The 15,347-nt window shown below is 35.0% G+C and overlaps 1 protein-coding gene across 3 annotated transcripts in view; it reads left to right on the forward strand.

The window, feature by feature from the left end:
- Nucleotides 1-15,347, forward strand: part of LOC123682997 (guanylate cyclase 32E-like) — a 182,272-nt gene that overhangs the window by 29,114 nt on the left and 137,811 nt on the right. The gene's annotated exons all lie outside the window — the stretch shown is intronic.

Below are 15,347 nucleotides of genomic sequence, written 5' to 3' on the forward strand. Positions count from 1 at the left end.
GTATGAATGTCCGAAGACCAGGACAGGGTAACAACTGCCATTCAAGAACGTTACTTGAGAGTTTATTCGTTGAGACAACGGTTTGCAACCGCTCGCCTCCTTCAAAATCAGCTTGAGCAAACTCATGGGGTGCAAATTAGCATTCAGACAATAAGAAATCGCCTCAGAGAATATGATTTAAGGCCTCGTGTCGCGGCAAGAGGCCCAGCTCTTACCCCAGCCCATCGAAGGGCGCGTTTGGATTTTGCGAGAGAGCATATCCATTGGGAAGAGGCTGATTCGGAAAGAGTGCACTGAGCAAATCTTTCATGTGGACGTCTGTATACAAGGGAACGTCGATCACAATGGTAGAGGCAGAATCTAGACTCATCTGTGAAGAGAACTATTTCCCAATCAGTCTCTTTCCAATGGATATGCTCTCTCGCAAAATCCAAACGCACCCTTCGATGGGCTGGGGTAAGAGCTGGGCTTCCTACCGCGACACGAGGCCTTAAATCATACTCTCTGGGGCGATTTCTTATTGTCTGAGTGCTAATTTGCACCCCATGAGTTTGTTCAAGCTGATTTTGAAGGAGGCGAGTGGTTGCAAACCGTTGTCTAAACGAAGAAACTCTCAAGTAACGTTCTTGAATGGCAGTTGTTACCCGTGGTCTACCCTGTCCTGGTCTTCGAACATTCATACCTGTCTCCCTGAATCGCTGCAACATTCTGGACACACTTGTATGGGAAACTCCAAACCTTTCTGCAATTCTTGTGTATGTCCACCCTTCTTCTAGCAAAACTTCCGTTTGGGCACATTCCTCTGAGTCAAATTGCATGTTTCGCGTTGCATAGCGATCGAGTGTAGAAAATCAAACGAAAGAAAAACTATTGATCACTAGAATTGATCGAGAACAACTGAATTCAGAATGGAGCCAATACATTCAAAATCTGATAATCTCATTTTTTTTTATTCCTGCTGGGAAAAACATCTGTATTGAGGAAAAACGTTGAAAGTGAATAACATATGCATGCATAATTCTAATAAAAATAATTATCATTGAGAACACCTTCAGTTGTAGAATAAATTTGAGATTTCCATAATGTGCGTTAATTCTTTTGCGCAGTGTAAAATAATAGGTGAAGAAAATAATGAAATGAAGTATATATTCCATCGGATGGATCAAACTACGAGATCGTTCAACCTCAGAATATTAAACCTCAAAAAAAAAAATAAATTGAAAATACAAGAGATAATTTGAAAAATATTTTCAATATAAAGATGTCACTAAATTTATAGAATAAGGATATCTTTATAAGCTAAAGAATTCAAAGAAAAACTTTTCCTCTAATTATGTGGCAAATCCATTCATTCTGTCACATCCTGTAAAAGAAAATCGTGCGAAAATATTTCTGATTCGCACAGATTTCATGGTTGAATTTCATTATTATATTATGGTACTCGGAACTGTCCTACCACGGATTTATCTATTATCTATCAAATTTGTGATACAGAAAACTGTTCTGCCAACCCACATTATTCGATGAAAAAATTTCTAAACAATATTTATGGAAATTTTCCATTGATTTCTTCAAAAATTCTGTAAATTAGAGAAAATAATGTATAATACTCGTACAAAAGGCTCAATCAATCACTCGTTGAATTTTGAACTCGTGGAAGAATATCAATGCTTTCTGCACTTGTATTATAAATATTATGTAACTGTTCTGAAACATAATGATTTGGAGATCGAAGAAGCGAATTATGAAAAGAAAAACTCTTCAAAGAAACATAAATTGTCATAAGGAAGGACCTAACTGGATCGAGAACGAAACTATAAAATACGACAATTGAAAAATTTGGACTAAAAAATGTATGGATCCAAAACGGTGAAATCTACACTGTGTCCGTAAAGTATGGAACAAATTCATTTTTAAATAAACAGACCATTTTGAGAAATAATCCTGAAACACATCGATTCTTTATTTTAATTCACCGTATTTTAAAATGATATTCTAATATACAGGGTGAATTACTTTCGAGTAATGACGTCACCGTAATTTTTTTTTTTTGATTGGAACACCCCCATTTTGTCTTAATTTTCCGATTACTCTAGCTGAGCTGATTCCAAAAATGTATCACATGTTGATTCTAACTGTTACAGGGTGGACAAAAATAAAATAGTTTTGTGTTTGCTCATAGAGTTACGCGTAACATTCTTTATTAGTTAAATTAACAATATTATCAAAAATACTTATTGTTTAGCGGCAACATGCATATGTGCAACGAGATTAGTTAGACGTATCTCTGAGTGCTCTCCGTTTTTGGTGATTTTACGTTTGAATTTCATCTTCAAATTGGAGGAGAGTCAACTCCCGATCAAAATTAGATACGGACTGTTCACTGAGTGAGATTATTTCACTGAATTTTCCGAAATATCTCTTGTTTATTTCAAATTATTTTGGAATTTAGTCGATAACAACGATTGATAATACCATATTTTTCCTGCACATCTGTCACTGGCCGGCGAAAGAATTAATAAGGCGTTCCATACACCGCAAATAGTTGCAGGAGGAAGAATGTCCATAAGCGAACAATTACAAAAGTTTCTGAAAAAGGAATTCAAGGACCAGACTACCGCTTTGAGAGGTGAAATTGTAGGGGTGAAGGAAGAAATTAAGAGTTTGAGAGAGGAAGTCAATGGAATCAGTGCATCAATTGAGCAGAAAATTGCGACATTTGAAGGAAGGATAGACTCAATAGAGAGTGAGATTTTGAATATTAAACGAAATGCTTTGAAGAATAATGTCATAATTACCGGGTTGAAGTTGGATGATTCGGATCTGCTGGGCTCGGTTCTCGGTCAGCTGAATTCTATTCTTGGTATTAATCTGACACATATAGAGATCAACAATATATACAGGCTGAGTAAGAATAAGTCGATAGTAAAGATAGAATTTATATCTTTTCTGGCCAAATCGAAACTAATTGAAAACCGCCGAAATCTTAAAGGTAGCAGTGTGTATATTAACGAAGATCTCTGTGAAGAGGACCGTGCTGATTTCAGGTTGCTCAGGCAACAAAGAGATCTGGCCAGGGCAAAAAACTACAGAGCTCATATTCAAGCAAGGTGTTTGATAGTAAATGGAAGAAAGTTCACCATAGAACAATTGAAAGGACCGGCCGCAAGTATACAGTCTCCCCCTTTTGGAGAGGACTCCAACGCGGAATCCACAAATCTACCTAAAATAAATTCTGAATTAGTGTCCAACGCATCAAATAGTCCTGCTCCTATGGCGGTATATAACCAGTTGTTGAGTGAGCAAGAAAATCTTCCGGTATACGAGGATCCAGGGATCAACAAAGAAAGTTTGTCCACAGATCGACTCTTAGACAGGCAAAATGTGCTAGCAGAGTTGGGACGAACGAGATCACAATCCGCTGGAAGCACAAAGAAGACCGATGGCACTAAATGAAGAGAGGTGGTTGAAGACGCTGGTGAGGCATCATACCTTTATTCTTGTTTGTTTTCTTCCTGTATTAGAATTTGTTTTGTTTTTTATTATTCTGGGGTCTAACTATTTCATGGTTATTGGGTCTATGATTTTGTATATAGTTATAAATGTGAGTGGATAACTTTATAGTTCATACTTCACTTGCCTTTCAACTTGCATAATGGATACTTATATAAGAGACTATGAAGGAAATGTATATAAGACCTTGTGTCTGGATAACTTGGGCTTGCTTGATGATTATAAACTGACAGGTCGATTGAAAATTATACACGGTAACATAAGAAGCATAGAAAAAAATCTGGATGAGTTTAAAATTCTTCTTAAAATGACTTCAGAAAGCTTTGATGTTATTGTGCTCACGGAAACTTTCCAAATCGAGGACCCAGATGTTTATCTGATTCCGGGATATCGAAGTATATATAGCCATGGAAACTATAACAGAAACGATGGTATTTTGATGTTTATAAGAGATAATATTGAATACACTCACAGTATTGTTCAGATCGATGAAACAAGTTGTGTGGAAGTTGAAATAAAATTGTACACTAAAACAATTAAAATCACTGGTATATCTTTCGCCAAAAACAAATCTCACCAAGTTTACTGATCGATTGTCAGAATATCTGGAAGGTGTAAAAATAAAAAATTATCATATATTAAAGGGTGATATGAATGTAGACATTCTAGGAACCAGAGATTGTGAAGAAGAGTATAAAAACATAATGAGTTACTATGGATATGAATCATTTATAAACACGGTGGCAAGACCCGCAAGCAAAACTTGTCTTGACCATTTTTTCATGAAGGAAACAGGTGTTCGAGGCGATCATCATGCATTTGCAGTTCACTCTGGGATGACAGATCACTTTCCTGTTCTTATATGTCCTGATATCCAAACAGTTCAGAGGAAAAATCCTATAAATTGTAAAATCTTCGTAGATTATAAAAATCTAAAAAATGATTTGAGTAAAATTAACTGGGATGAAATTGCCAAAAGCACAAATGTTGATGAATTTGCTGAATCTCTTAATGAAATTATTACTAAACTTTTGAATCATCATACAAATCGGGTTAGTTTCAGCTCTAGAAAATTCGCAAAAAAGGATTGGGTGACACCAAGTCTTCTGAAGGCTATAAATAAAAAGAACAAAATGTATAAGGATATATTTAATGGATTCGGTCCTTACTTGGCGGAAATTCATTATAAATAAAATATAACATAGTGGAAATTACTTCGTTTTATTTTATGTATAAGGATATGTTGAAAGAACCTAATAATACTCTCTTGAAGCAAAGTTATATACAGTTTAGAAATTCGGTAAATTCACTTATATCAAAGGCAAAAAAAGATTATTCTAGAAATTTCATTGAGAAAAATTAATCTCAATCGAGGAATCTTTGGAGGCACGTAACAAACATATGTTCACAACAGAAAATGGAAATGGGGACAGAAGGCATTAAAGGTCGCAATGGTGAACTCATTACTGACAAGGAAGAAATTGCTGATGCATTTAACGAATATTTCAGTGGTGTAGGTAGAGAATATGCAGAACGTATAGAAGAAAATGAGCAATTCAAGGATAATGATATATATGTGCAGGAAACATTTTTTCTTTTTCCAACAACACCAATAGAAGTTGTGTACATGATAGATGGACTGAAGAGTAATAAAGCTGCCGGTTATGATGGAATAAGGTGTGAAATGTTGAAGAAAATTAAAGAGGAAATTTCAGTTCCTATTGCTACTCTCACAGACCTTTGTTTCGAGAGTGGAGATTTTCCAAACCTATATAAAATAGGGGTGGTGAAACCGATCTTCAAGTCGGGAAGAAGGGACTGTGTGGTAGACTATAGACCAATAACTTTAATATCTAATATTGGAAAAATTATAGAAAAAATCATTAAAAATAGAATAAATAACTTCCTGAAAAAATTTAACATAGTCTCACCTGAACAGTTTGGTTTTGTGGAGGGTAAATAGCAGAAGACGCAATAGGAGTATTAATATCGAATCTATACAGGTGTTTGGATTTAAATAAATCAACCTTGTGTGTATTCATAGACCTTGCCAAGGCATTTGACACTGTATCCCACGATAAAATGCTGTCAAAATTACATCACTATGGTTTCAGAGGCAAGGGATATGACTTATTGGAAAACTACTTGACAGATAGAAGGCAGTTGGTAGAGATTGAAAACAGTCGAAGTGAAATGAAGAAATTGGAGTATGGGGTGCCACAGGGTACGGTGCTGGACCCTGTCCTCTTCGTCATATATGTGAATAGTCTTCTATCTATGGTAAAAAAGGGGAAGATCATTAGTTTCGCAGATGATACTGTATTAACATATGAGCACGATACATGGGAGGAAGTTAAGATGGAGGCGGAGAATGATTTCGCAAGAATTAAGCGTTGGTTTAGAGCAAACAAACTCACAGTGAATTTGGCAAAAACGAAATTCATACCATTTGCCAGTTACACACCAGGTCTTCCGAATTTTGAATGTCTTGAGGTGGGAGATGGTGACATAATCCCAAGAACAGACAACATAAAACATTTGGGTGTAATAATAGATCAACATCTGAAATGGGATTTGCACATTGACTGTGTTGTTAAAAAGATTAGGGGCATGATATGTAAATTTCGGCATTTGAGAGGATATTTGGACACGAAATACTTGAATACCATATACTACTCACTTGTCCAATCCCAGCTCTCATATGGTATTTTGGGTTGGGGTGCAGCATACGATAATGTAATGAAGAAACTTGAAATGGTCCAAAAATGTATTCTCAAGATAATTTATAGAAAGCCACTCAGATTCGGAAGTGAGGAATTGTTTACTGTTTCACAAGCATTGGATTTACGTCAACTCTATGTCCTACAAATCCTGAAGAATATACATAAAAAAAGATTAAAATTCATCAACAGCAGAGTAAGTATGGAACAAGAAATTATGAGAAACATCATAGACCAAGAGCACTCAAAAGAATCGGACAAAGAAATTATTCATATCTTGCGCCCAGAATTTATGATGTATTGCCAGCAAACTTTTAGAAAAACTGCCACCACAGGAAATTTATAAAACAAACAAAAATTTGGATTTACGAAAAAAAAGATTGTTCTGCAGGGATTTAGTTAATCAAGCGTGATATCCCTGGAAATGCATGGAAATTTTCATTTGGTTGGTCATTGATGATCATGACTTTATTCGATAATATGTATATATATTCTTTTGATTGAGAATAATGTTTGATAATAATATACTACTACCTATTTATAATAAATAATAATGTCGACATCCTAGGAGATGGCGCAGCTGAGCCCCAATCGAGCAAATGCCTTTGGATCGGACAGGAATTCCATACAATTACTTTGAGATATTTAAATATATATATTTTATTCTTTTATTGGAAAGTTGCAAGAAATATTTTTTGGTTCATTATTGCATCACGCACAGATAGATTATCTGTCTCTGTGATTAAGTTTATTTGTAACAGAGCGTTCTCAAATAAACATTATTATTATTATTATTATATCATAATTGGTTTGAATGTAACACCCTGTAGTTTGTTACATTTTTAGATTAATAAAAATGTTTGAAAGTAAGAAATAATTTCATTCATATTCTGTCTGCTAGATAACAAGTACCCAACGTGTTTGGAAACAGCTTATTTTTATTGATCTAAAAATGTAACAAACTACAGGGTGTTACATTCAAACCAATAAGTATTTTTGATAATATTGTTCATTTAACTAATAAAGAATGTTACGCGTTACTTTATGAGCACACACAAAACTATTGTATTTTTATCCACCCTGTAACAGTTAGAATCAACATGTGATACATTTTTGGAAGCTAGAGTAATCGGAAAATTGAGACAAAATGTGGGAGTTCCATTAAAAAAAAAATTACGATGACGTCATTACTCGAAAGTTATTCACCCTGTATATCAGATTATTATTCTAAAATACGATAAATTAAAATCAAAAATCGATGTGTTTCAGGATTTTTTTTTTAAAATGGTCTGTTTATCTAAAAATGGATTTGTGCCAGTGATTTTACTGTAAATATTATTATTATTCAAGGACAAGAGCTGTGGCAATGCTTTTGAAGCACAGAAACATAAGAATTGATACAGTATGTAACTAAAAAAAATGCATGAAAAATATACACAACAGACAGCATTCATTAAGAAAAGAAGTGGGCGAAATCCATCTGAATAAAATCTGTTCTTGAAGAAGTTCACACTGGAAGCACAAACCAATCCGTTCCAGGTTAGAAAAATTCTATTAGACTGAAAGTTTTGTCGCTCGAAGATCTTGAAGCTCTTCCTCTTCAACTTGTGCATGTGTTCTTTTAAGTTATTAGTGTTCAGGTTGAAAAGAAATGAAAGGTTGACACCAATCATCTTATTGATAGCCAAGGAGTTAAATATTAGATCATCTCTCTGTTATGAGTAAGAAGCTAGGATTGTACAACTGGGAAAATAAGAGCAGTTCACAGAATTTGGAATGCAGTGATTAGCTTCTAAATTGGAACAAACAAGTAAACATTCAGTTAGTCAGCCAGATAGTTTTCTGATTTGCTGCCACCATACACTGGAACAATAGCTGGTTCCTCTCAAAGGTACCTAATAGTAAGATTTCTCCTCCCGGCTTTCTCCCTGTCCCCCAACTTGACGCGTAGAGAATTCAAGAGCTTGAGCTGCTGAGGAGTCATCAGTGAGCACCAATTTTTTAAATGATTTCTTACTCAGTAGTTTTTTTTATTACGTGAAAATGAGCTTATGACAAGCAATGGTTACCTTCAGCATTCGGGGTTGTATTGACCGTGTCCTACCCAAACGAACAGTCCGCACTAAAAGTTTGGGTACACAGGGATCAACATGCCCCAGAACATCGCAGGTGGCCCCAAAATCATTGGATGGATCAGATTCTGGGAAATTTTTTATAATGATATTGAAAGGTCGCTTTAAGCGTTTGGCGTATCCACCACGTCAGAGAGACCAGAACTCAAGTCAGCGTGGGAATTTCGATGACTTCAATCTCTCTCTCAAAATTGCGTCTTGGTTCCCATTTCATTTTCAACTTTCGAATATGTTCTTTCCAATTCAATCTGAAATCAAACGAAATATCTAGAAATTTAGCTCCCTCGATATTTTTTATAATACAGTCATGGAAATAAAGTGGGGATTTTTGATGAATACCTCGAAATCTGTAGAAGGGCATACTTTCATGTTGTGGTTCAAATGAAGACAGCTAAATCAATTCTCGTAGATTCTCAATTTGCTAAATATTATTGATCAATTATTCCATTCAGATATAGAAGCCTTTCAAGCACACCAAACCTCATTAGTTTTTTCCGGGATTCCATGTCTCTAACATGAAAAATACATAAAAAGCATTGCACACAATATTCAAGTAATACCTAATTGTAAATGGTGGATATAGTATTGCGATAATCATTTTAGGATTGAATCGAAACGATCCTTGTTACTAGGAACCGCTTATGCGTTTATTGTCAAAATTTTCATGTGCAAAACATGAACCTATACTGGATAGGTGGAAAGTAAACTTGTTTCCTTGACATTCTTCAACATATATACTAACTGACAAAGAAACTACAACACCCAGAAGAAGCTGTTCAAATTTTAATTTTTTTTTTGGTAAATCATAGAGGTAATGATAAAAGCAAGGAGTATATTGATTGAATTCGGAGACAAAAATTGTGAAGGTTTTTTCATGCAAACAATTTTTGTTACTGAAATATTGTTTTCGTTTTTTGCAAGTTTTGTAAATTTGCCAACAAAATAGTAGTTCGAGGAGATCTGAAGTCGATGAAGCAAACGATAACAGTGGTGCAGAGAACGTCAACATTGGAATGTGGAATGGCATCAGGTCGTTTTTCTGATCAATATTGATTCTCCTTGGGTGCACATGATGGCCGAAGAAGGGTTAAGGGTTAGACGACGGCGACGTCAGGGAGAAAGACGTGAAAATTAGTTTGATGTTGAGCGTCATGTACAACGGACTGTAGGTGTTATGGTATAGGGTACTATTAAACCTGCAAGTAGGTCTTCATTCGAGGTAACATGAGAGCGCTGCCTTACCTTCAAAGAATAGTGGAGCCATATGGTCTCCCTGCCTTATTCAATATATGCCGCCAGAGTTATGATAGTTGAAACTTTTTCGAAGCGATCCATGTGAATCTTTTGCCATGGCCGCCCAGATCCCTGATCTTTCGCCCATAGAGCATGTTTGGGACATCATGAGTAGAAGGCTTTGAAATTTACCCCAGCCCCCACGGGCTTTGCGGCTCTGAAACATGAAGTACTGGTAGCTTGGGATAGTATCACTCAAGAAGAAAAAGACCATAATATTGCATCAAGGCCGAGACGTGTTGGGGAGTGTATAGATAATGGCGGTATATATACACATTTTTAACAAATTTAATAAAAAAAATTGTAAACCCTTGGTTTTTTTCTTCAAATGTCAATCATTTACTCCTTGCTATACCTACTATCTATATATTTTAGCAAAAAATATTTGAAATTTAAACTCCTTCTGGATGTTACAATTTCTTCATCAGTTAGTATATTATGTAATGGCTTCTTTACATTAGTCTGGAGAATTACCATGCTTTCAGAGTTTTCTGTAGAATTTCAGCAGGTGATACTTCATCCAATGACGATGCCTAAACCTATATCATTTCAAATATCCAACATCAGGTTTAGGTGAAGTTGAAATCACACCATGCTACTTATAATTCTGGCTTACAAAATATTCAACTTCGGAAGAAAATTTCGATTTTAATCTTCATAACTACTCGTATTTTCTAATTGAGATGTAAAGGTAATGGTGATTCCTCTGAATTCATTATCAGATTCCAGAAAATTCGAAAGGAGTATCTATAAATTTAGATATTTTTTATCACCTCGATTCTTCTCCATTCTTTACCATCTGTTTCTTTGTATCCGTTCTTATAGATTATGTACATCCAAGAGCTCCACCTGCTCTTCAATTTATTAATTCCTTTGGCGTGCGCTCGAGTTCCGAAGGTTGTGAGGTTTTGTAGACTCGGTCTTATTTTATATTGATGGAAATTTTTTTGCCGTTCAAATAGTAACTTTGATCTTTTAGTTCCACCAGAGGACATGCTTTTCAAGAACACAGGATAAGATTCGAGGTAACCTACACCTTTTCATTTTGTTCGAATCGAATGTTACTTTGATTTCCTATATATAGCTCAGCTTTCTGAGTAGTGCCTCTCAGTTTGCTTCAGTAAAGTTAACAAACTCGGGTCTACTGTATCACCATACCTGAAATCAAACCAAAATAGTCCCCTTGAGGGGTTGTGGTTTGTGTACGGTGTGATGCATATTCTTCAGAATAATTTTATCAATTTGTTTTGTATACCTATAAAAGAATCACCTTTAATTCTGTGTCACATCTGTTCATTCTGCCATACCTTGGAGAACAAAATCGTGCTGGAATATCTCAGTTTTACACAGATTCTATGGTTGTATTTCATTATTAGCAATCTGAAGTTTCCTATCACGGATATATCTATCATTTGTCAAATTTGTGACACAGAAAAGAGTTCTTCCAACATTCAAACATTTTCATTGCAATAATCACTGATATCAATGAAAACATTCCATTACTTTCAATAAAACATATTGTATAAGACTCGTACAAAAGGCTCATTCTAACACTGTCTCATTCAAAAACTCGCTATTCGTGGCTCATTTTTGAATTTTGAAACTCATGTAATAACTATTTAGGTTGTGACAATAGGAGTAGGTAATATTCATTCTTTTTCTCAAGGTTTCTGTTCTTTGTTTCTGGTCTTCTTTCCAGGGATATTTTTTTGGCTTTTTTCCTTTCGCCGATTCATTTTTCTCTTTTCCCATCAATTTATTACATACAATTCGTTTTCACAGTGGAAAATCCACAAAGTCTCTCTTCTGAATATTATAAAGCTGGCTCCAATTTGATGTATAGGGTTAAAAACTGATCTTTTCCACAGTTGACAAATTTTGTTGATGGCGTGATAGGTTTTTCAACAGTTTGAGGTCATGTGCTTTTTATGTGGCAGTATACATTGGCGTGCTAAATTATTCGATTCTTATGACATTCGATCACTCCAAATCTTACCATGAATTTAATACATCATCATCGTTTATTCACACAAAATATAACAACAAGAATAACAAGACAACATTGTGTAAATGAACATTTGAAAACCCATAGAAGCAACAAATGCTGCTTGTACGTGGTGAAAAATATGAATTGCGTTTGACGGTTTGACTAACTATTATTGAAAATTACAAAGATCAATAATTAACAATTTTGGAATATAAATCTAGGTGTAAAATACGTGTATACAAAAAATCAAAATGAACAGATAGAAAAATAAGTAAAATAACTCAGAAGTGAAACAATCACGAAACTTCGGAGGCGTAGATATATACATGAAATAAACAAATCATATGGGGTATAAATAAAATCCAGAATTTAAAACAAATAAAACAATTAATCACAAACTTGTATAGATAAAACACATCACATGGGGGTATAAATGAAATCAACCAATGATGAGGGTACATTTCTGGAATAGCATTTAATCACCATTATCAAATATTTGGCGAATTTCTTCACGAGGTTGACTTATTATTAGTTTTTCGAGTGCTTTTCTCAATTGTGAAAGTGATTTCATAGAATGCATGCTTTCTGGTAGGGACACTCCAACTACAAACCCGAGTTTGTGGTAATCCTTCTTCAGGCATTGTTGATTTAGATTTTTTTTGTCAATTATGGAAATCGAGTGTTATTGCATTTCATAATTTCGATAAAATTTTCCATGTAAATTCGTCCCTTTAAATGAAGTCATGCCTGGCTGAGCAAATCGATACTCCACTTGTTTTTTTTTAGCCCTAAGTTCGTAAAAAACTTCTACTCATTGGAAAAAACAAACATATTTTTAGACGTCCAAGAAAAACTTCAATCAAGTGGGATTACTAACGATTATGTTATTTTTGTCGGACCTCGGCGTTTGGTGGATGTTTTGTGGAAAAGGCAATTTTAGACTTATCACAGAGGAGAAAAACATGATCTGTTTGCAAAACCGTTGATTGAACTCATGTTGAATGGAATCTCAGTTTCTGAGGATGTCACAGGAATCAACTCATACTATTTCTAGGAATTAACCGATATTAGATATTTCAGTATCTCAACATACTCCATCGGTTTTGTGGCAATGAAAATTTTTCATAGATAATTTTCTTGAATTTTCTATAATTTAGTGATTCTGCGACTACCATGAAAGTTTGCACCAAGCACGAAATTATCTTTTTTCATAGAACTACATATTTTCATCTCGATTGAATCAATAATTCTGAAATTACCAGAAAAACGAAATTTCGAATAGGCTCATCTGCTGAACTGTACTTACTGGAATTTTAGTGTTGAACGAACTGATCCGCGGCATTCGAGAACTTACGGTGAAAATTTCAAGTCTAAAGGTCTTCTCGTTCAAGACTTTTCGTGAATTGGGATTTTGAAAGTTATTATGAAAAAATAATTTCAAACTCTGTGCGAAATTTCAATCTAATTATAGTATATCCAAAGTCACTTGAACTATTCCATAAAAACGCTTGGCTATAGATGTCCCTTTGTAGTGAGTACCGCGATCCGCTAAATACCGGGGTTTATTATTTATAAATTTCATGATGGTTTCCAAGCTATCCATTCAGTTTCAGATTCTTTTTTAGAATGGGTAGTTAACTTCAAATCGATATAATGAAAACTAATATTTAGTACTCCTTTCTGCTTCTTTTTTTTTTTGTTTTAGGATCCAATTGGAAATTATAGAGTCCTCAACCGAAAAGAGAGGATGAAGAAAATTTTGTTTTGGTCGAAGAGGAAGTCCTCCAATATAAATTATGTCAGCTTATTCTGTAAACGTTTACACAAACCAGTCACTACACCAATACGGGGAGACAGAGTTTTTGCTGAGGTTTTTATCTGTTCTCTTGTATCATACGTTGAAATGTATGATGCCCCGTTACATTTCCTCTGCTAATACTGAGATTCATCGACACATATGCTTAATTGTTTGAAATTAATATTTTGTATTGCTCTTTCTCGAAAGAATATTTATATATTTGAAAGTATTGTTAGGCAATAAATTCACTGGCCCGAAAGGAATTTCTGGAAACTCGGACAAACCTTGCGACGGGTGTTTTTTTTTTTCGAGGTATATAACTTTAAGATGGCATTACTGTTCAAGATGGCGACCGATTTAAAAGCTGTCAAGTGATTTATTATCAGTTTGGTTTGGCAATTCATCATGAATAGACTCACTCCTGAACAACGCTTGTAAATAGTGTACTTTCATTTCGAAAATAATGGTTCTGTGCGGAATACGTATCGCGCACTACGTCCATTTTATTTTGTTTAGCGATGAAGCGCACTTCTGGTTGAATGGCTACGTCAACAAACAGAACTGACGCATTTGGAGTGAAGCTAATCCTCAAGTGTATGTCGAAACACCGTTACATCCAGAAAAACTGACTGTTTGGTGCGCTTTATGGGCTGGTGGAATCATTGGTCCGTACTTCTTCAAAAACGATGATGGCCAGAACGTTACACTCAATGGTGATCGGTATAGAGCCATGATTACTAACTTTTTCATTTCTGAATTGAACAACCATGATGTCCAGGAGCTGTGGTTCCAACCTAGGTTCCAACAAGACAGCGCAACATGTCACACAGCTCGTGCCACAATCGATTTATTGAAAAACACGTTTGGTGACCGTCCAATTTCACGTTTTGGACCTGTGAATTGGCCTCCATGATCTTGTGATTTAACACCGCTAGACTACTTACTGTGGGACTAGTAAAGTCTATGGTCTATTCGGATAAGCCACAAACCCTTGACCATTTGGAAGACAACATTCGCCGTGTTATTGCCGATATACGGCCACAAATGTTGGAAAAAGTCATCGAATATTGGACGTCCAGATTGGACTACATCCGAGCCAGCCGTGGCGGTCATATGCCAGAAATTATATTCAAAATGTAATGCCACAAGATTATCTTGCGGATAAATAAAATTCATGTCAATCAAATAATCCATCGTTATTTCATTGCAATTTAAAGTTCTATAGCTCTAAAAAAACACCCTTTACAATCGAAATTTTTATCTTCCTCCAAGTGACTTTGGATATACTATACCAAAACTTTGGACAATGCAAGAAGAATATTTGAAAAAAATACCCAAATTTTCATGATTGCAAATCAGATCGTTTCAAGATTCTGTTTATATGTTAAGAATAACCATTTCAATCTTCAGGCAAAATGTTATATCGATAGCATCATGAAAATCGAAGAAAATTCAAGAATTATATAGAAAAACAATTTTCTTGATACTTCAGTGACAATAGATCCGACCAAGTTGAACGTTTGGTGGTATATGTGATACCTGTTAAAATTACCATGCACTGCGAATTTTAGGTGTTGGGTTTCATCATAGATGTTTTCACCACTACATCATCTTGTGAAGTTCTGTGAATAACTCCCATCTAAAAATTTCCACAAGGTACGACAAGGGACAAGTCAAAGACATGAATAATTCTTCCCTCATATTTTGTTCCAGAGCTAGTTGAACAAGTTACAACAAAATAGTATGATTGACAATGACTTGTACAAAGTTATAGAGGAAGGTACTTCGGAAAGTTTCGAGTTGAAGAACTGAAAGTAGAGGTCATTTTCCAACCAAACCTTCTTTTTTTCATTATTCATTGGTATGAAGCTTTTTCAAGGAAAACTTTTCATGAATTTAAAATT

The sequence above is a fragment of the Harmonia axyridis genome, chromosome 6 (assembly GCF_914767665.1).
Source record: "Harmonia axyridis chromosome 6, icHarAxyr1.1, whole genome shotgun sequence".
Classification (NCBI taxonomy): domain Eukaryota; kingdom Metazoa; phylum Arthropoda; class Insecta; order Coleoptera; family Coccinellidae; genus Harmonia; species Harmonia axyridis.